Raw genomic sequence first — 23,178 nt, 5'->3', positions numbered from 1 at the left:
TAATTATTTAGTTGAGTTTATTTATTTTTTATTGTCCAAGAGTATACCCTACAAACCTTGTGCCGGTAACGGAAGCAGTTAAGAAGTATACACATTTTAATTTTATCCTATCACTAAATGAAGCCGCGAATTTTTCCGGTCTCTGACCTTCGCCAGGACAATGTATTTTTTCGCGAAAAAAAAAAAGATTTCAAGACCAGGAGTGTATGAAAACTTTGTGGCATCGTCTGTGTTTCGCAATGATAGTCTTCCAGTGCGGAAGCAAACGCGTCCTGAGTGGCTCGGTCGAATAAGGGGCAGTGATTTCTCTCGCAGACGGCCGCCAATCACAATAAAGAGACTGCAGGCGCGGGCATACCTTATTGCAGTCTAATTAGCGATCAGAATTTTTTTTCTCGCCAAAATTCGTGCCCCTAACCACCGCTGATCAGACACGCGCTAGGAGACCCCGAGCCAATTGGAAATTATTCAGCCGGATCGCAGCCAATGGACATTCAACCATTCTTCGAGTGTGAGAATTGGTGGTCAAATATATTGCGAAATAATATTTAGAAAAAGATAGGAAAAGACTGCTGTTTCAATGACTTCTTGGTTTGATTTCGCAACCCTTTGTGACTCAGTGACTTCCTTGTAACATTTAAAAAAAACATTTCTTTAGTCAATTAGCTTTAAATACCAGCCAGTGTTTTAATTGTAAACTGTATCACTGTCCGAATCAACATTCATTGACATTGAGAACGTACGTTGTGTTTGTGAAGCGCATTTTCTCAAAATACCATGACGTAAAATTCAATGTTACGTTATCTATTGTTAACTTAACTTGATTTTTTTCCAAATTGTGTCATAGGTACGTAGACACACTCCGAGGAAAAAAAAAGCAATACGTTAATAACAATACGTTCTTTAAATGATCCATGCAGCCGGGGAATTTTGTTTTAATACAATTTTTCGGTCATACGCCATTTCAGTTTTACACTGTTTGTCATGGAAACAATTCAATAAGTTGAAATAAGAAATAAAAATTAAAACATAAACCCACAGAGAACAAGCCTAAATCAGCTGATGTTGAACAGATGGACCAAACGATGAAACATAACAGTTATTTTGGACAACGCAACGACAGCACAGACTAACAAATTCAAACATTAAATATCAGACAGAAAAATACGTTCAAAATTTTTTTTTTGTCAGATGGAACTGTGTTCGTCGGTGTTGTCGTCGTTGTGTAGTCCATAATACATGTTTAGTTTCATCGTTGTGTACGCATGTTTGCTGCGTTGTCCAGGTTTTGTTGTCTGTCTGCATTTACTGTTCTTGTTGAAACTGTCTCGTCGTTTGCCCGCTGTGTTCGTCTGTGCTGTTATTTTTTTTCATGACTAAAATTCCTTCCACGGAATTCTGTACATCAGCTGATTTAGGCTTGCTCTTTGTGGGTTTTCATTTTTGTTTCTTGTTTTGCATTCTTGAAAAAAATTTTTTCCATGGCAAACAGTGTAAAACTTCAACGGCGTATGTCCAAAAAAAGAATTGTCTTAAATCAAAGTTGATAACAAAATCCACATGATCCAGCCATACGTAATCCGGACAGAAGGTTAAAAAAAAAAAAAAAAAAAAAAAAAATCACTTTGTTCTGCGCGGAGTTAAGCTTTGTGACAGAAAATAAAGCGAATTTCGGAGGTCTCTATACGCTAGACCTGAAAAATGGTTGACGTGAAAGCGTGGACGGGGGGGGGGGGGGGGGGGGGGAGGTTACAGGCCGATGCCTATACGCTACAGGTGCGTATCGATTTCCGGCGTGCAAAACTGTAATGTCCGGGATCTTTGTTTTCCAATATTTAGTCGCCGGGGGTTTTATTTTTTTTCCCTCCTTCTCTAGAGAAAATGGAATTTTTTGGAATTCGTTTGCGGAAGTGGCCGTGACGCGCGTGCCGACGACGAGATAACATCGAGCCGGCCGCGAGGACGAGCGAAAACAACCCGCGCCTGGCGACTGTCAGGGCCCACGGCGGATCGGGGCACTTGCCGGCGGAAATGAAACACGAAAGAAAAGTGTCAGATTTGAGGTCTTTTTAAAAAAAAAATTCTCCATTCGAACCAGCTAATCGCGACCGCCTCTCATTGCTTCTGTTTATAAAGTTGGAAGAAGTGAAAACTGTTCCTGATTTGAAGAGACCGGAAAAATTCGCGAATTCATTTGGCGACAGGCTAAAATACAAATTGTTATACCTCAGTGCTGTCTCCGCTATTGGCTCTACAACTCACCTGGATGACTCTGGGCCGATGAGAAACACCCCACCAAAGCTTTGTCGAATCCACAGGCTGCTACGCTGGAACGTCTCACAAGACAGCAGCCAATGAGTGGGTGACATTTGACCGAGTGTACGTAGAACTATGGAGTTCATCCTACCGGTCATTGAACCCGCGAATTTTTCCGGTCCCTACTAATTTGTCAAGACTCACTCCTACGTGCCAATTTTTTTTTTTTTTGGCTATTTTATTTTTCCGTACTTACGTGGATAACTAATGCAGATGAAATATTGGCACTCACACCTCCCATGTCATGCTGAATCCTCAAAACGGGGTTTATAGCCTACTGTTGCAAATCGAGTTGAATGCATTTATAACGCGTGAGAAATATTTTTTTAAATAATAACTTTTTACTACGGTTATAATATGTTTGTAGCAAAATTAACGGTGGTTTAAATAACAGGTACAATGTATTTCATTTGAAACTCTAAAACTCAACTGTGTAAACAAACAAAATATTGTAGAGATTTTTTCAACCTTGAAGCTGGGGCTCAACGGAAATGTTGGATTTTTCTTAAAATAAAATAAATATTTCTAATTTCAGGCAACAGAGCTTTAATTTTATGCGTTAGTTATTTAAGTGAATAAAATAATATAAATAATCTTTTCTCAGCGGCGACGATGCAATTAACGTCACATGAAATACAATCACAAACTTAGATTAAATTTTTTGCAGCTGGCCGATAATTCGGAGTAAATATTGTAGGACAACATTGAAAACCAAATATTAGATTTTAAAAAAAAATGTCATTAGAATTTTTTCCAAATAAGAATAATTACAGAATAAAACTTTGAAGGTGGTGTTGGGAGAAATCGAGCTGTAGCTTGGCTGGAAACCAATGGGAAACATTCGAGTCGAAGCTCCAACATTCTAGTGATTATTTCGATGATTTAAGGTGTTATTCCCGAATTTTTGCAAACGGGAAACGTGGCGGACGTTGTCGTTGACCGGTCGGATGCTTCGGTTCCCTGGACCTGCGCGTTTCAAGTCACTTCTCTTGAGGACGGCAGACGAGGATCAAGTTCAGAAGTCTGCCGTTCGGTAGATGCCCTTCCTACCGCGTCAGCCCGATTATAATTAGCTCAATGTCATGATTTAGTTGGTTAAACGACTTCTACGGATCATTTAAAGAAAACTGTGACTGTTGATCCTGATGAGATAGTGAATTCATTGTCATGCACATGATCTCAAAATTGACTTTTCTCAAAAGTAGTACAATGATCTATGGAATATTCTGCCGCCATTATTCTGTTAACAGTTATTGTAAACAATTTCATTTGTTTGTCAGGGGTCGTAAACAAGTGATTTTCAGGGAAATGTACCTAAAACTGTTCCCTATTTGTGAAACTCTCGCTTTTAAAACAAGTTACGTGACAAAGATCACGTGTTCTTTTTAGTAACTTTTTAGCTGTTAGCTGTTTGGTTCAAGTTTTATAGTAAAGATGCCTGGTTTTTTTTCTGGCGAAACATCCAACTTGCAACTCCACCACCGCTCCTTCCTGGGTCGTTCCGCTGTCTCGGCGCCCAACTCACCTGCCGCGCCGATCACGCCAGTCTACCTGTCGTTTGTCATCTGCGTGCTGCGGAGATTGTCCAGTAGTTGAGTCGTCTCAGGTATACGGAGAAGAGAAGATTGTAACTGTGGAGCAACTTGAGTATCCTTGTGATCTGCAATGTGACAGCTGTCCTACAGCAGCGACCGCAGAAGTAAAAGCTTACATTTCCACACTGGAAAGTTATGTTCTCAAGCTGTACCATCAAGAGTGCCCAAGGAGACGTTGGAAATCATGCAGAAATGCTCACAAAAGGAATGCACGGGACACAGAGCTACACATATGTATTTTTTTTTTGGTGTTCGGAATTGATATTGGGTCATCTTCAAAAGCACCACGCACCATAAGCACACGTCTGTGCTGATCTGGTGGTCGGGTCTGCTGATGTGGTCGGAGCATTTGCAGAGTTACGCCCTGGGCAGTTGTGTTGGAATGTGTGCAGGGTCTTTAAGCCTGTCAATGCTAAGCTACAACAACGTAAAAAAATATATATATACGGACACTTATATTATTATCTGTTTCCTGTCATTTCATTAATCCGTATAAATAATTTAAAAAAATAGAGACTTTGAAAGAACCGGCTTAAACCAAGCTTCGTGGGGGAAAAAAAAAATCTATTTCAATATGTCTTTCACCTGACATTTTTTACTTCTTTAAATTTTGTATTGTTTGGTCACGTGCACTATTACGAACGATGGTAAATTGGATGCGGGCGCGCGTTAATTTTAGTTGGAAAAAAAAATAAGAGGGGAGGGGTGGAAACCCAGGCGGCAACCGCGCGGCACAGAAGACTCTCTTAATTGACTTCAGGGCGCGAAATAATGAACTATCTCTTCTCCCAGACCAGACTCTCAACTCCCCCCCCCCCCAAACAGCTGGAAAAAGGATGGAGCGGGGGAGATTCCCCTTGGTGCCTTCCCCCCCCCCCCACAACCCACCTCCACACCAGTCTGAGGGAGCTCGCAAGTCGCAAGGCCGCAGGTTAGGCTCGTCGTTTGGCAGTCGCCCATCCCGCCTCATTAGTGGTAGGTGTGCGTCTGAGGGTCCCGTGGTGGGGGGGGGGGGGAGGAGGAAAGAGACAGGCAGACATTTTTACTGCTGCTCCACCTAACTTCCCCCCCCCCCCCTCACCCCACCCCCTCAGATCCCCTCTTAGCCAATCTCCACCACCTACAAGCGTCGACAGTCCCAGCCGCCAGTTCGACACGTTTAACGTCGCTTCGGCGTTGTGCACACACACATACACACATACACACACGGCCCAGACTATTGAGAGAAGAAAAAAAGCGAGCCGCGGTTGGGAAAATAACCACGCGGCCCGCAGCCACAACATCCTCTTTTGTACAGCCCGAAAACGTGCGTGACAAGAGGAGAAGAGGAGAAGTGTGTTGGTCAGTCGCCGCCATCTGCACGTTGCAAACACCTCCGATTGCTAGAGACCTGAAAATTCAAATAATTATACCTTAGTGCTGCTTCTGTCATTGGTTCACTGTTAATCTGGAGGACTGAGGGCCAATTAGAGACCCTCACTCATTGAAGTGTCGAATCACAGGCCACCCAGTCGAGACGACTCACAAGTCAACAGCCAATGAACAGTCGGCATTTGCCCGAGTGTGTAGAGGATATTGGAGTCTATCCTGGAGGTCATTGAACCCGCGAATTTTTCCGGTCTCTACCGATTGGACTCTCGAGGTAGGCGTGCACCGGTCGTCTGCGCACTCAATGAATCTCACAATGTATACGATGTCCATAAAAGAATGTCTCAGTTTCAATGTAATATTATTACAGTTTAATTTAGACTATTTACAACAAATCATATATATGAAATTGAAGGTAAACTAACCTAGTTTTTCTTGCAAATGTTCAAATTATGCATCTTTAGTAATACGGCACACATCCAAACTAAAAGTCCAATTCTTCCTACACTTTGTTTAACACGTCTGGAGTAATGGATGTAATTGCCTCTTCAATTCTGTGTCTGAACTCGGGAAAATCATTAGGTAGCGGCGGAACGTATACACGATCTTCAATAAACCCTTAAAGGGGGGAAAAAAACGCATGGCGTTATGTCAGGTGAACGTGGAGGCCAGCGAAAAATATCTCTGTCGTCTCGACCGTTACGACCAATCCAACGACCAGGGACTTCGACGTTCTACCACTCTTGTACAAAGAGATTCAAATGGGGAAGGGCTCTATCCTGTTGCCAAATAAAATTCACAGGTTCGCCCTCTACTAATTGTAGAAAGAGACATTTCAACATAGGTGGCGCTGCAAGCGAGAAAACCACAAAGCAGTACGCATGCGTTAATCTAGACTTTTTATTACTCTTTAATTGTGACCTTGAACCAACACACTACAAAGCTTACAATTGATACTAATAAATTTTATAACTGGGTCGTTGTTTTATAGAAATATTGTATTAGGGTCCCCCACCTATCTGGGCACACGTAGGAAGAAACCAAGGTTAGTAGAGAGAGGTTGTCTCGATCCCATAAGAACAATGTAGACAGCCCGACACTCCGCTCTGACGTCATCTGCAGCCCCGCCGTTCCCAGCCGTAATACTACACCTGCTGACTGACGGCGCTCTCTTATCAGCTCAGCTCGTTTCACATGTCTGATACGCAATACTTATAGTATTTCATTTATGCTTTGTTGATTACTGTTAATTATAATCGTTTTGATATGCTTTTCAAATGACAAAATGCTGTGACTGAAAACAAGGATGAATTATCATTTCAACATATTTTTAAGTGACAGTAAAACTTTTCAAAATATCAATGATGAATCCATGAATTTTTAAAAATTAATATAATTAACATGTAACTAGTAAACAAAATGGTTTATTTGTATTTATTTCTCAGCAAGATTATAATGTTTAAAATAATTGCATATCAATTTCTTAGTGTTTAATAAAAGTAGCCATAGCTCATTAAAACGTTTTGGGAATGTTTACAATATAAATAAACTGAGGTTAGATTTAAAAATAAATTTCTAACATGAATATAGCAGTTTTTCGTGTAATAGTTTCATCCTGTTTTGCATCATACTGGAGCGTTTTCTTCACTTTTACTTCGTCAAATGAAAGAACAACAATGCGTTCGAAGTCTAGCAACGAAGAACGTGCTGCATTCAAAATTTCAAACATGTTTACTAGGATACCTTTTCTCATGTCAAATGAATATGCCCATCGTTGAAGAGTTGAAAGTCCAAGTAATGGGAAGTTAAGTTTCTGTTTTAAAAATAAATAACATCGCTTACTGAAATAACGCAAAGTGAAAGCGAGAGCTATTTCCTCATTGGTCCAGTTTACTCTTTTTTTCAACGAAAGTAATGTCAATTTGATTTTTTGAAAAGAAAAAAAAAACACTTGAAAGAATATTCCGCATGCGGAACTCTAACGAAGAACGTTTTCTTGTTTGTTTTTAAGATTTAAGTTTTCTTTTTTGAGTTTTTTCATGACTTCCAAATTTAAAACTGACTTTCTTTCGGCAAGAAACAAATTTTCTTTAAGAATTTGGATTTACTTCCTAAGCATTTCAACCGAGTCATTGTTAGAACAAGACTTTGAATGCTTTAACTGACTACAAGAACAGGTTTATTCCTCACTTACATTTTCATTTGAATCTACGATTAATTTACATAACTTTTTTTTTTTTTTTTTGTTTTCCCTGCATTTAACTCTGTCTTCTCGGCGCACACGACTTTCAGGGGCGGAGCCAGGGGGGGGGGGGGGGTTAGGGGTTCAAACCCCTCCCTCCCTTAGTACCAAATCTTTGATTAATTTCTTATTCATCACTCAAATTTCATATTAAAATTAATAAAATTTTTATCATTACAATATTTAAATTTAAGTGTCGAAAACTACTAAAATAGCACTATTTTATACCTTAAAATCCAAATTTTCCCGGGGGAGGACCCCCGGACCCCCCGCTTTAATACGGCGGGGGGGGGGGGGGGGGCGCATGCTTCTTAACACCCCCCATACACAAATCCTGGCTACGCCACTGACGACTTTCCAATGTTTCTACATGTGTTGTAATTCCAAGTTTTAATGAAGGTACAGCATTTGGTTTAAGACGTCTTTTAGCGCATGCATTTAACAACTCAGCTTTCAAGTCGCGCTCGTAATCATCATCTGTAAAGTGATCTGAACATATATTATGTAAGTTGTTTTTGGATTCCACTCACCATCACGTCGACATTTCTGAACCCACACTTTCAACAGATGATCATCACATGGGAATCGATGATATTTTATATGATTTGTTTCAGGTAAAGATTTTGTTTTTACAAACTATTTGTACACACAGCCACTGTACACCGCGTACCTGGCATTTTATGTTTAAATACAACTTGTTAACAGCGTTTAGCCTAACAAAACAAATTCACTTTAAATTCGTGTTCTTAACGTTTTGCCTGCTAGTTATAATTAACGAAGCACCCGTGCACTTATGATATAAGCAACACCAACATTTTATAACACACGCACTCTTAATTAAACTCCTCACAACAATAACTCTCCCTGCATTACGCTGTATATTGACACGTTATTACGAGCAGATGTGCTTGTAAACTAAGTAACTGATAGGAGCGGACGGGCTGGCAAGCCGAGCCGGGGCTGCAAGTGACGCGATGCGCAGAACGATGCGCAAGCGATCGAGGCAACCTCTCTCTAATAACCTTGGGAAGAAACCACGTGATTTGAAAACTGTCTCAAGATATCATAATTGTTCTGCATCAGTATTTATATTTTAAACTGGTCTTTTAGGCAAGTGAAAAAAGGCTAAATTGCTTGTTTCCAAAATAATTTTCGTACCTGAACTGCCCGGTTTAGGTTCTTGAAAGACTCAAGGGCCTTGCATTATACCTTTTATCTTCAGTTTCCCGCCGTATAGTGTTATGATTTCAGCTCAAATTTCATAGTTGTACTAAGGTTACAGCTTTGCCAGCTAAAAGAACCAGAGGGCTTCGAACTTACCATCACGTCTCACCAACACAAAGTCACACCTCTGTGATATATTTTTCTTTTTTTGCATAACGGCAATATTCGATTAGATAACGGTGCGTCATTTGTTTTGCTTATGGGACGTCTGGCGTACTTCGCCGTTTGGTTGGCCAGCCTGGATGCCCTAGGAGAACGAGAGAGAGAAAGAGAGAGAGAGAGTGAGAGAGGTGGCATGATAGGTCGGCAATTTACGGTCGGCGTGACAGGGCGCCTCATTTGGGAGCCGATCATATCCACGACATGTTTACGGTCGCCAGGGTTCGAGTCCCGGACGCAAGGCCATCAACTGTTGTTAAAATATTTACCAGTCTCGCCTCCTCCTTTCTTTCTTTTTGTCGGCCCCAACTCTCCTCCAGTTGTACGTTCCTCCAAGTCCTCCAGAGTAGTGATGGGCAGAACGGTTCTTTTGACCGAACCGGTACTTTCGGATCAGTTCCGTGAAAGATTCGTTCAGAACGATTCGTTCATCTCGGTCATTTCGTTCTTTTCTGTGAATAGGATCTGGCTCTTTTATCAGGTGTCGTAACTCGTTCATCCTTTAGAGTATTGGCTACGTGTTTGCTTCCAGCCTCCCCTCGTTATCGCGTGACCCGATAACGAGAGGAGGCTGGATCGCGTGGGTGGTTATCTTTATCTACTCTGCATGGGTAAATGAAATTTCAAACGTCTAGTTGTATACTGACTGTTATAAAATTATTGACTGTTGATCGCTGCAAATGCTTCATGCAGTGATTCTATATAATACGGGAGCATTAAATCTAAGAATGTTAGGTACGAAAGTGATCTTTCTTAACTTTAATTTGTAATCGCACTATTATAGCTAGTACTTGAACATTGCTTTTCGTAGCCAGTGAATCACAGTTGCGTATATGAAACAAGATTATTTATATTGTATTACTTTTTAAGTTACAAATATTAATATACAGGCTATTTACACTCTAGACCAACATGTAGACCAACACATTTAGAGAAAAAAAGACAAAAATTGAATACTACTACTGCGATTCAGTATGAAGAGAGAAAAATGAAGTAGGTACATTAATTAACACCTAAATGGTAAGTGTGAACATTTGTAGTTACTTTCCCTGTTATTTTTAATTCATGTTTTTTTTTCCCCCAAATTTGTGTATGTGAATGTGAAAACGCAATTTTAAACCACTACTTAACAGTTGACATTTTCAGGTATAGATACTTTTCATGTTACCCTATTTTATTTGATCAGATATCGTTTGCTCTTATGAACATGCTCACGCTGTGATTACTAATTCTTCAGACTCCTGACGTCATGAATCATTTCACGAACGAATCAGACCGGGCGCGTGGCCGGTTCTCTCATCTCGTTCTCTCGTTCTCTCCGCGTTTTCGTTCTTCCGAATCTTTCAAGGTACCGGCTCTCAAAGAGCCGGTTGGTTCTCTCGTTCTCTCCGCATTTTCGTTCTACCGAATCTTTCAAGGTACCGGCTCTCAAAGAGCCGGTTCTTTACATCGCGAACGAATCGCAAGATTTCGTTCTCTCAAAGATTCGTTCTTTTTGAACGAATCGTTAACGAACGACCCATCACTACTCCAGAGTACTTCCAGAGGACTGACATTCCACGCGTCCTACGGCTCGGCCTCACTTGCCATTTTTCCCTTTTTTCCGCCATTAACATTATTTAATGTATGTTTCTGAAATATCAACACGATACACTCTTGCATCTGTTTTTATGACCAGCACTTTAAACAGATATTCATTAAGTGTGATATAATGCGTGTAAAATGTCGCGTAACTAATAATAATCACGATGACTTGCGCAAATGTTTACACCCATTATAGCATACTTAATGAATATCTGTTGAAGATATTGGTGTTAGAACAACAAAAGCTAGATAAATTTATTCCGATAACTCTCTCACAAATTTTCACACATAGAAAAAAAATTCTATACTTTTACAAAAGATTTCTTTGGAAACCAATTGCCAATAAATAAAAATATATTGTAACTTTGTACAATACATGGCTAAGGTTATTTTTGCTTATATGAAATAACGTTTTTCAAGATAATACTGAGCATTTATTAATAAAATTGTCGCATAAATTTATATTTTAAATGACGTTTCATTCAAGCATTTTTTTTTTAAACCATGGAGAAGATAATCAAATGTTCGACAATTTGACTTTATTTTGTTTTATTATGTTTATTAATGTGCGCAGTTAATACCAAAAAGCTATTCAGGGACCGGTTTACAAATAACTTGAACTATCTGAGGTACTTTACAACACAAAGCATAAATGCCCAGGTAAAAATTCGAACCCAGTATTACTGAGAACAATTTTTTGAACTGATACAGTTGTTTTCGTGTAAATACATATACAAATTTACAAGTACATGTTATTATATGAATATTACGGTTCCATTTACGAAAAACAAATTTACAGTGCACCAGATATTTACCAAACGTAATTTTCGAGCTTTTAAAGGCCACGCAAGTAATCTTAATTATGAACACTTGTATTACTTTTTTTTTACCGCTATTTGGTTATATCTAGTCAATATTGGTTCAGAAACTTCAGGAGGGAACATAACATTCAAGAGAGCTATCGTCATGAATTAAAAAAAAACCATTAATTAAACGAAAAAAAATTAATAACGAATGTTACATGTGTGATCGTGCCTTATTGTTTTTTTTTTTAAGCAAGCTGCAGATTTGTGTGGAAAAAAAAATGTTTCTAAACTGCGCATCTAGAAGTGGAGATAAGGAAAATATTTTCTCTATTTCAGTGCCTTCATTTGATTTATGCTTGGTATGTTTTTGAATAAGTAAATTATTAGTATTACATTGATTAATGTGTATATGACTTGTTTCATAGTCTTATGATACCTACCATGATTAAAGGCTAGGCGCAATAAATAAATAAAAACGTATGAGATACCTGACTTTCTAAAATTGGCGGCAAACATAATACAAATGGGATTTTATTACAGTGAAAAAGAGATAATCACACTGAAATAAAAAATATATATATATTTCCTTGAAAATGCTTAACTGGTTGAATCAAGTCTTAAGTTAATTCACTCCCGTTCATGTCAATGTAAATATGTAGTATTAGAACGAATGCGTAATTGCCGAGAAAAAAAATGTTCATGCCAAGCGTACCAACTTTGTTTCCATGTTCAACCTCATGAACATAAATCAGTTTTAGAGTTCGATAAAATAACTATGTTTCACCATTCCATATATTAATGATAGCCATTTTGTATTAAAAATATTTATATTAACAAATCTGCAATATTTTATGTCACAAGCTTGGTTCTTAAGAACACAACACAATTAAATTTTCCTGACATTCGAAAAAATTGGGGTTAATGATCACCTCTCGTGAATTTTGGGGAAAGAGGGGACAAGTGAAACCCGGGGCAAATTTCCCACCATGTTCCGGCCTCATGGATGCACAAAAAGCACGGTTATTGCCCGTAGCTCGAAAGTAGTGCTTTTTTGCACCTATGAGCCTCCCCCCTCCCTCCCCCTTTCTCATTCTCTCTCTTCAGGTTATAATCATGAAATTATCGTATTTTCTGGATTACATATACTTGCAAAGTTTCAAACCGATACGACGATTAGAAGTAGCTTAAAATCGATTTTAAAGATTAAATCTAATTTAAGCGTGTTGAAAAAGAAGAAAACTAGCTAACTTATTATCATCCTATGTTAACTTCCCCATTGGCTCTAAGCAAACGCCATTAAAAAAAAAAACCTTGCCATTCCTCGCACACTCACGAGTTGAGATCGACAGTTCTCACGCACGTCGCGAACACCAAGTACGTGTTCTTCACGCCGTGAAGAAGCCTCCAGCGGCGATCTTCCCGCCCCGCTCTTAGGAGAGAGTTTTTCCCTGCCTACAATGTGTCCTTTGTTGTCGGTCGCCCGGGCCCAGGACCTCGGCTGCCGGTGGCGGGAAAATTGAAAAGCACAATTAAGACCATCCGCCCTATCCGCGCTCCTGGATATACCGCCCGTGTCTGCCCAGCCTCGCCTGATGCTGGCGTCTTATATTAATTAAATAACTCTTTCCCCTCCCCTTTCCCTACCTCTTCTCCTCCGTATCCTTAGGGGGGGTCCCTGGGCGTGGTAATTAGCATTGCATTCAGTTAATAATAATCCTCTCTCCCGCCCCCCCCCCGGTATTCATTACACTGAATACCCATTTAATTAGCTCATTAGCTGTCTAATTGATACCGGAGATAGGAGTTTGGTGCGCGCTTCGTCCCGTCTGTCCCTTAGCGACCGGAGACGCTGTAAATAAACTTGTCCTCGTCTTTTGCCGAAAGAGATAAAAAGTTTTTTTTTTCGGTTCCGCTTGTGGGGAAGGGGGGGGGGGATAAAAAAAATAGAAGATCCGCGAGGAAAGGGTGGTTGTAAGGGAAGGGGGGCGGTGTTTATTAAAGTGGGGCACTAAAACAAAAACGGTCGTGTCTCGTCCGACCGTGGAAAAACGGGACCTCGAACCGCCGTGCATCAACCATTCCACAACCCTGGGGGAGTCTTAAACCCGAGTTTACCGTTTACGACAAAATTTCTGTTTTCTATTTTCGAATTATCGTTCGTTCTCGACATTTCCCTTAAGGTTGATTTTTTTTTTCCCCTGTGACGGCACTCGATGTCAGAAATATCGTTGCAAGCTGTGGTTTCTGATCGAGAGTGTGTGTGAAGCTACCGAAACGAATGATGAATTTTATTTCTATTTCATACGCAATCATAGGTTACATTGCCACTGTAAAGTTAGCTTCCTCCTCGACTCTCAACAGCGGTACGTAAAAAGAACCGCCAAAGTTTCTTAACAGTTACCTATTAAAGTAAAGGGATAGGAACAGAAAAAAAAGTCTAATTTATTTATGTGTAACACCTTAGCTCTCGGTATACGGCATTTGATGCTAGTAATTTCATGAACGCGACGGAATTAAAGGAACGGAAATGTGTAACAAATGGTGCTGCCATCTGTGGCGGATTTCGCGAACCAAAGTTCACAAAGTCGATTGAAAACTTTGTAGTATTGACTGTTTACTGAATTTTAACAAGATGGACAGAATTTTAGTAAAATTCCTTGTCGAAAATCAGGTCCAAAGCCGGAGTTAAATATTTTTTCCGGTATTTTTCGCTTTTAGCGGAAACGTTTCGTTGTATAATTTAAACTTTCGCTCTGCAAATCGAATGATTCGATAGTCTACGTAGCTGCTCCGGAAGCGAAATCTAATGGCGGGTGCAGAAACTACGTGTGATTCGCGTCAATAAACGTAGTTAAAAACACAATTTGCTTATATATTTATCGCGTTCCGTATAATTTCAAAGAATTATCCGTTAATTTTTGTGTCCGAGTTTTGTATTACAATTGTGTTTGCAACATGAGAACACATGAATATTCTCGTTACAGAGGTTACATGTTACACATCACTGGCGAGTACTGAAAGACTCGCTCACATAATTTTTTTTTTTTCAAAGTTTTTGTGTCATAACAATTTTGCGTCCTTCAGTGTTTAAAATTTACCTTCTTTAAGGCAGTCATGTGATATTAACAGAGTTTAAAGGGCCATGCACATAGCGCCTATTTGCAGTATTATTTCAGTTGTAGCCATTCCAAAAATAAATTCATTATTACTATACGGCAATAATTTCACAAGGAAAAACTATTTGACCAGACAGTTACTATTAACTTCAGGCATTCCACGAAATTACAAACTATATTTGAAAGAAGCTAAATTTTTTAATTCAAGCTATAGAAAATATTTTTGACTTAATAACTGTTGAAGCCACGATGGCGTATTTTTTGTTTCCTAATGTTACTATAATTAAAAACGCCACACACGTTCATGGTTTACACAGAATTCAAACTCAGTACCTCGGTATCCATGACTGTATTTAACTTGGCTGTTACATTTTTCGAAAAATGTTTACGATAGGTTTCACGGTGTGTAATAATTAAGGGCCTGTGTGTAATCGAACAACGTAGGCTGCATCGGAAAAGCTTGCGAAAAGTGACCAAATCTAATCTCGTAATGCATGTTGAGATCGAGGCTGTGAGAAGTTTCACGTGTATACACCTGGAGCAACAGCCTTTACCAGAAAAATTTACAGCGGCACGTTACTTTTCCGTAAATCAACTCGGATTCATTTCTCTTGCTTTACCTATTTTTATCGCTACAGTTTCCTTCCGAAACAGATCATTGCCACCCCCCAACCCCCCCCCCCCCCCCCACGAGGTCATTATAGCTGTTTCTATTGTTGTTACACAAAGAGTCCGCTGTAAGAGGTAGTTGAATCCCGTGAAATGGCTACTATTTTTTTTTTTTTTTGGTGGTACATTATGGGTGAAATTGTTGTCTACCGGTTAAAAAAGACTCCGCGTGTCGAAGAAAAGTTCTCACTCGATCTGGTGCTGAATCAGGTTCTTTATTTCATAATGGGGCACTTCACCCGAAAACAGCATTACTCTTGCGTGACTTTATCCTTCCCCCCCCCCCCCCCCCCCGAGAACTTATAAACTTGATGTCCGTTCGGTGCGATCTATATATATATATTTTTTTTTTTTTTCGCCCTTCCTCGCTACAAACGCACAAATGAAAATCAATTTCGCGTTACTTAAAAAGTTGTAACGAAGAAATTGGTTCCCGAGAGACCGTACTGTGAAATGCAGAAATGACGAGTTTCACGGCTGGAAGGAACGGGCCGGATGGACGTGTCCAGGTAAACGAGTCTCGCTCGTGCTGGACGCTCGCTGCTGGGGAAGAAGGAGGCCTCCAGGGTCGGCGCAGACCGAGGCTCGACCCTATACGGGCGCCCACGCCGACCCCAGGCAGGGTCTTCCTGTCCTCGAAAACTACCGGCGATTACACACAGGGACTTTATTTCCATGCAGTTAGAGAACCGGGAACTTGAATCATTCCCACCGGGACTCGACGTCAACGGCATAAAATTTCGTTTTTGATCATTGGCGTAGATGTGTTCATAAAGTTGCGGGAGGGGGGGGGGGGGACAAATAATGATTTTGATGTCATGTCAACCGATTCCCCTCTTACTAAAACGGGGCGTCCGGGGGTCCTCCACCGGAAAATTTTGATTTTAAAAGTGCAAAATAGCGCTTTTTAAGCAGTTTTTGTATCTAACCATTGGATACATCGATGTTAAAATTATTATTATTTCCTTAAGTTAAATTTGAGAGTGAAGAAATTACAAATAAAGTTGGGCAGAATAATATTATAAAATAAAAATATCACGGTCTAGAATGTTGGGGGGGGGGGACAGTCCCCTCCACCCAAAAAGTTCAAGGGGACACGTCCCCCCTATCCCCCCCCCTCCGGTTCCTACGCCCCTGTTTTTGACGTGACAACGTCAAATAAATCGATGAACGCCGGCTGCACGCACGAAAAAGTGTACCGTAACGCACATTGTCCCGTTACGCTGTGTCCCGTTACGCTCATTGTACGCTTGCGCCGCATCTATCTCTCTTCCACTCGATTGGAACAACCATCGATTTGACTTTTTTCTAGGCACATTAAATAAACTTGAAACAACTCCCGTTCGTTTCCTACTTTTTCCTATCATCGTCCTATCCTTAACAGAATAACACAGATTGGAAGAAGTTAAATAGCGAGCATGTATAAAAGTTATAATTAAAATAATCTCTTCGTTAAAGTAATAAACATATTTGAATTAATGAGTGCAAATAAAAATAAATTTATCAATTAAATTGTAGATTTCATTTCACTCCTTCTTTGTATCCATACAAAATAGTGATAATTCCTTAAAAATGATTCCATTTTATTCATAAAAGTATGCAATCATTTCATCAATGTTTTGTTATGACGTTGTCACGTTAAACTATCGTCCGTAAACCGACTTTACAGACAATCAATTTTTTTTTTAAATTGGGCACTAGGGTTGCTATAACTTCACCGTTAGAAAACAAAGTAAATTTACGGACTTTTTTTAACGAAGAAATTACCTGAAAAAAAAACAACGAAGAGTTCGTGGTAAATTGCAGATAACTGGATCCACGTAAAAAAAAGTGCTCCGTATTCCGACTTCCTAGTTCCGCGCTCCTCTTTATACAAGGTAAACAGGCAAGTGCAAGGGAGAAGGTCGTTCTGGCCGTTGACTTTACAAGTCCTTGGACGTTTTTGTGGTATACCATGATTATTCCTGTAGTTTTGAGCTAACAGCGAGTTTAATCATTGCCCGTTAATTTACGAAGATAACCGTAAATTAAGGAAGATCCCTGAATGATTTGTAACTGGCGTTCAACGTAAAACTGTTGATACTCTCTCTCCTCTGGTGAGGCGATCAAGTGAGGGGAGTGAAGTGTGTCGCTCCTCAGTCGGCAGTCGGTGTCCGGACTGCTGTGTGCTGGTGCCTGTGGTTGTCAAGCCAATATTCCTTAAATAACTATATTTTATTCTCTTAAGTTTGTTACGTAAAGAAGAAATGTTCTTTAAGTTAACGATTCTGTGATTTTGCATGTGTTAAAACCGTTAGATATTTGTTTAATGTTTTTTTTCTTTTTTCTTTTTAAAAGTTAAAGATTGAGAGCAAGAGTTTGAATAAAGTGATTATATTACGTTAGTAGATACTTTTAGCAATAAATAATTGTAACACAAATGTTTATATTTTGGTCACTAAAATCTGTTTAATCGTTCAAAACTGACTATTACTACTTTAATCACCGACTGCTGCACTATCAATAAAAAGAAAAAACACCACCTAGTACCGAAAGTACCCGGCATTCTCGGTTCCGTTGAAGACTTGTTACCTAAATTTCCGGTTCTGAAAATCGGTTACCGTTCCGAATACTCTACCACGCAGGTACAGCTGCCTCCGATCACGTGAGACTGGTAATGGTCGAGCACAGTCGGATGCTCGTGCGACGGGTCGTGGGTTTGAGTCGTGGATATGGCATGGGTGTAAATGACGCACTAACAGCGGCACTTTTCGTGGAATGAAACTCCCGGTTTCGGGCAGTCGTTTGAAGAGCCGTGCCAAAGGTCTTCCTATTCGGCGCACGCCTGTTGTGAAAGCGCCCTTTGGCAAATGCGCACTGCTCCTGTCGCGATTTTGTTTCGCCTGCCTGTACACCATTAACATAATCGGCCATCTCTCTGCGAATGTAAAGTCTGCGCGCTGTTTGCTGTCCGTCGAATTTGTAATTACAACGCCGTTCCAACAATAAACACTGCGCTGATGACACAAACCAAACATCGAACGTACCAAAACCAACCATCTACTATGCTGTAGGGCTACAAGACTGCTGGTTAGCGTATGGCCAACTGCAAGCGTCCTCTCAAGTCTGTGGGGTAGAACCCCCCCCCCCCCCCCCCCCCAATAAAAAAACTGAAGCTCACCAAATTAAAGTTTTTGCGCACTACTTTTCGCGCTTGTAACTTTGCAGGGTTTCGTTTCCTGATGTAATGTTTCTTTAACAAAAAAAAAAATGCTTATTTTTTCATTCCCTACCACACATCAAATTTATGCACCTCAATTTGCGAACATCCAGTATAAAATAAACACAATTTTTAACAAAAATAAACTGACTTAAAAAAAACTATTCCAAAACAAATTAACATGCACTAAAAAGAAAAAAAAATATGTACACAACTACAACTTAATAATCAACTTACTTTTTCTACTCATCAATATGTAGGTACGATCTACCTCGCAAGAAGGTAGGTATAATGTAGTTACAATTATTCTTATTTTTGGGGTCGGCGTCACACTTCAAAACCAACTCAACACATACCTACACCGTCCTTATTACGGTAGGTCCTTGTGTTTAATATTGGCTATATTTTCGTATCACTGTTTGCTACATTATGTCTCAGCATAGTGCCGTATTAAAGTTCGTTTGTTTGGTTTAATTAGGTATTATTTATGTCTTTTCAAGGTCGCAGATATTGTTACAGTATATTGTCGTATAAAAATTAATTTGTAAATGGGTTTAATTAGATATTGGTCATCAACTACCCTTGAAGTAAATCCTTTCCAATAAAAAAAGAATCATCGAAATCGAAATATGAATACTATTAAAGAAATACACGGGAGGCACTTTTTTTTTCATTAAAAAAATCATAGTAACAACCACGGTTGAGAAAATCAATGATCTTCAGAGACTGTACAAGTGATGCAGCGAAAACATCCCAAAACTAAACTCCAGAAAGTGCTCGTTTTGCACATTTGAAACAAATCAAACTTTGAACAAATCATTAAATAATCTTATAATCACAATTAATAACGAACAAGTTCCAGAAGTCAATGCAGCCAATAGCTTAGGTATTGTGCTGGACAAATATCTAGAATTTTCTAATCATATTTCAGGGACCGTACAAGTGGTTAAAGCACTTGCAGAATTGTTAAAATATTTTGCCAACCAATCATATTTGTAACCTGCAGGTTCTTATTTTTGATTACCGAGCAGGAGTGTGTATAGCAACAGATAAATCTCTTTTGTATATAATTCAGTAACTTCAGAATTGAATACAATTTGAATAAATGACTAATTATTTGCAATGTTCTAAGTGGCTAAATATGGAAAGTAGGCGACTGCTCGAACTAATTTGGCAGTTAAAATTCATGAGAGGCCAAAATATAGTACTCAATAAGCTGCTGTAACTAACCTTATCACAGTCATCTCAGTACGCACGAAAACGTAACGTTTCAGCAACACAGCTGCTAATACTAACTTAAAAATTGATTACATTTTGTGGTGGGCAGATCCCGGTGGAACTTCAATACCGGGCCAAACCGCGGCGGAGGTGGGGCAAGCCCCTAGCACTCCGCCCTGTTCCAAAAATTAGTTTAATATATATTCTGGTCCTGCGATGCAGGACGTATCAGATGTTAAGCTGATAAAAGAGTTCCGGCACATAAAAGTACAGTTCACAGAGAATAATTCACGCACACAGGCAGCAAACGTTTTAATGACTTACTAAAAAAATTAATTCTAAACACAGATCCCATCGAGAGTTTCGCTCCAGAATTGCAATGTAAATAAAATCCAGGCTAATCATGGTAATGGAACTCTATAGTTAGTTACTTATGAGATCAATTATTAAGATTGAAAATGGCTACGACATCACCGAAAACGGCACCAGCGCAGCTATGATTGTTTTATATATAGGGCTGATTCTAAAATATGTTGGATGTTGGACGGAATCAGCCAATCAGAATCGAGCCCAGCGAAGGCTTCCGTTTCCTTCACAACGAACCTTTAAAATTATATTCTATGTATAAAAAGTATATAATGTATATAACTTTTAGAAAAAAAACAGCTTTCTTATTTTATTGTGTAACAAATGATTAAAATATACAGATATTTTAAAAGCTAAAAAAAAAAATAACAAAAATCATTACATGTCAAAATTTTACATCCATCAAGTGACGCATTAATCAAATTGGAAATTATATTAAAATTTAAAATCTTGAGCTAGCTCAGTCCAATGATAAACCTTTACAGTATGACAAGGTTTAAAACATATTTGAGGTTATCTGCCCAACCTTGTTTTATGACGGAAAACGAAAGCCACGTTCTTTCCAGTATTTCACCTCCAACTCTTTGTTTTCAAATACTATTATAGTTAGAGACGAAAATTTGATATTGTGACAGGGCTTTCAGGCGAACAGCCAGGTGTACAAGGGCGCCAATATGGTAGTTTGTAAAAAAAAAGGGAAGGGGGAGTTTATGGAGTAGTTTTAATAATTTGGAAGACGAATGGCGAGTTGTTAAGTCACCATAAAAAATAATTCCAGTTCCGACCCTGTTAAAAACTTTGTTCTGTCACTAAAAATACTGGGCCACGGTACTTTCAAATCATTTTCTTGAAAGAAAAAAAAAACACCTGACTACAGTATATGTTTTGACTTGATGTAATCTTTTGGACATACGCCATTGCTAAGCACTTTTTCTGTTAAAGAAAACTAAAAAATACCCAAAAGACAAAAACACAAATTAAGCAAAAAAAATTGCTGTTGTCAACAGGATATAAACATCACATAATATTCCATAACATGAATATGGTCAACAAACACGGAAAAAACGAAGAAAAATGGACTAAGAACGAAAATACCCCCACAAATGATGGCAGCACAAAAATATTGAAACCCATCATCAAGTCATGCAATCCCATTGCACAAATCTTTCAAAGATAGTATATTTTTTCCTATCCCTGAGAACCTCCTACCCCCCCCCCCACCCTTCTTCGGCCGAGGGGCATGGGCGCCCTTGGTCGGGTATGTACTGTCCTGTCTCCGGGCTGAGAGGACACTCGGTGGCGCGTCACTGTGACTCGTCAGTCGCTGCCTTGTTGGCTCCTCGGTACCAGAGGAGGACGAAGTGGAGGAGGAGGAGGAGGAGGAAGGAGGAAGGAGGAAGGTGGAAGGAGGTGGAGGAACGAACGGGGTGCGAAGCGCGGGAAGAGGTGGAGAACAAACACCTGGGAGAGCGCGCCAGTTGTCCTTTCCCCTTTTAAAAACCAAACCTCTTCCTCTTTCCCGACGCGCCACCCGGGTGGACGCGATGCACGGTGAGAGGAGGGGGGATAGGAAAATTGAGATTTCTCCCGTCATTGTGAACTTCTTGGAATAACTGCAGTCATCCTCGCCTTGTGGGTTTCGGCCGCTCGCACCGTCTTCCAAATCCTTTTATCTTTCTCTCTCTCTTTCTGTCTCTCCTCCTTCCTTCCTTCCTCGTCGCCGGACTTCGCCCTGGACAGGAACAAAGAAAGAGGGTTGGGGGGGGGGGGGGACATTATTCCTGCGAAACTTCCTGTTTCGTCGACGAGTGCGCCCGGTGTGCAAGTACGATACTGTTACAACTGTTTCACGAACCTATCTGTTCACAGCTTCGGTGGTTCGCGGTAATGCACTTGTACTGATATGGGGATAGCCTACAGTTCGCAAGGATGAAAGCCACTACCACAATCGGAACAATTCCCGAAGTTTACCGAAACAAAGGTTTAGGTTAGGTTAGGTTAGGTCCGGTCAGTGTAATAAATAATATTTTTTTTTCGGGAGTGTAATTTAGGTCAGCAGTACTGGCTGTTGTTACGAATTTTCAGTAATTTTTACTGATCTGTACGTCCAGTTACAAAATTACGGAGTGTTATGTATTTATTACGAAAACAGAGGAATTAAAGGAAGTCTCAATCAGCGTTTCGTGCGATGAACATCGCTCATGTAGCTATTGGAATAAGAAAGTAAATCTTTGCTAAATTGCTTAACGTAAATATCAAACCTTTAAAAAATTATTCTACCGTTTTAATTATGAGGTGTTTGCAAACCTGGGTAATTATCTGGTTACTGTATATAAGTGATATTTATTATTCCGTAGATTATAGTATCTGGGGTAAATTAATAATAATAATAATAATAATAATAATTTATTTCCCATTTTTTAACACTTTGTTAACAACATTCACTTAATTAACCAGGAAATTTAGCACTCACGAAAGCAAGCTTGTATGTGAGTGCATCTAGTCACTTCAAATTACATGCGGTATTTTGACGATTGTAAACATTTGTAAATGTATAGTAACTGAGAAATCAATAAATAAAATATAACCTAAGAAACTTTACATTAGTTATATATGTTTAGCACGCGTAAATGTGATTACTGATTGCTGATTGGTGTGATCGGAAGTTGGTAGCACTGGTTTAGGTTATCTTAACTAAAATAAAATGTTTGTTTGGTTGGGTTGGCGCTATTTAAAATATTCGATGACCATAAAATAAAAAAATATAATATCCTTGTAATATGGTGGTGTCTCACGAGCGATCCGCAAATTTCGGAGAATTTTCGGAACTGTTCGGGTGTGGCGTTCATCATTGTAAATTGTAGGCTTCCCCATATATGGCTTGACTTTGGGTGAACAGCAGCATAACTCCAAGGCTTAACAGGTTTTGCTTGGTGGACATCAATAAAAAAACATCTATTGTTAGTATATTTATCGTTTATGCTCTACGTCTTATTTCTATCATTTTTTTAAAATGAAAAAACAGAATTTTATTCCATTTTCACTTCCTTCGGAGTGTAATTCCATGATTATATGTAGCCTGTATTTTAATCCATTATATGAGCTAGCTGTGTTTTAAATTTTACGCAAATCCTTTCGTGATAAAATATGTGATTTGAGTAACAAACATCTAAACATACATACAAACTTTTACATTTATATATTAGTATGACGTAAATATACACATACTAGTACTATTACAAACCAATTCTTCCGAAAATATTTGCCATAATTTTCACTTTTAACGCCACTAACAGTGCAGTGCAATGATAACAGC

General features: G+C 39.3%; 1 protein-coding gene and 1 non-coding gene across 4 annotated transcripts in view; one reads left to right on the top strand and one right to left on the bottom strand.

Annotated features, from left to right (window-relative positions):
* LOC134534802 (LIM/homeobox protein Lhx2-like) overlaps nt 1-23,178 on the top strand; it is an 818,703-nt gene that overhangs the window by 285,112 nt on the left and 510,413 nt on the right. The window lies entirely within an intron of this gene.
* On the bottom strand, nt 19,593-19,780 carry LOC134535590 (U2 spliceosomal RNA). Its single transcript, XR_010075655.1, has one exon. It is a non-coding gene; the product is annotated as a U2 spliceosomal RNA (small nuclear RNA).

The sequence above is a fragment of the Bacillus rossius genome, chromosome 8 (assembly GCF_032445375.1).
Source record: "Bacillus rossius redtenbacheri isolate Brsri chromosome 8, Brsri_v3, whole genome shotgun sequence".
NCBI classification, from domain to species: domain Eukaryota; kingdom Metazoa; phylum Arthropoda; class Insecta; order Phasmatodea; family Bacillidae; genus Bacillus; species Bacillus rossius.
The sequence above is the reverse complement of the archived record's forward strand: the minus strand, read 5'-3'. Positions and strand labels throughout refer to the sequence as shown.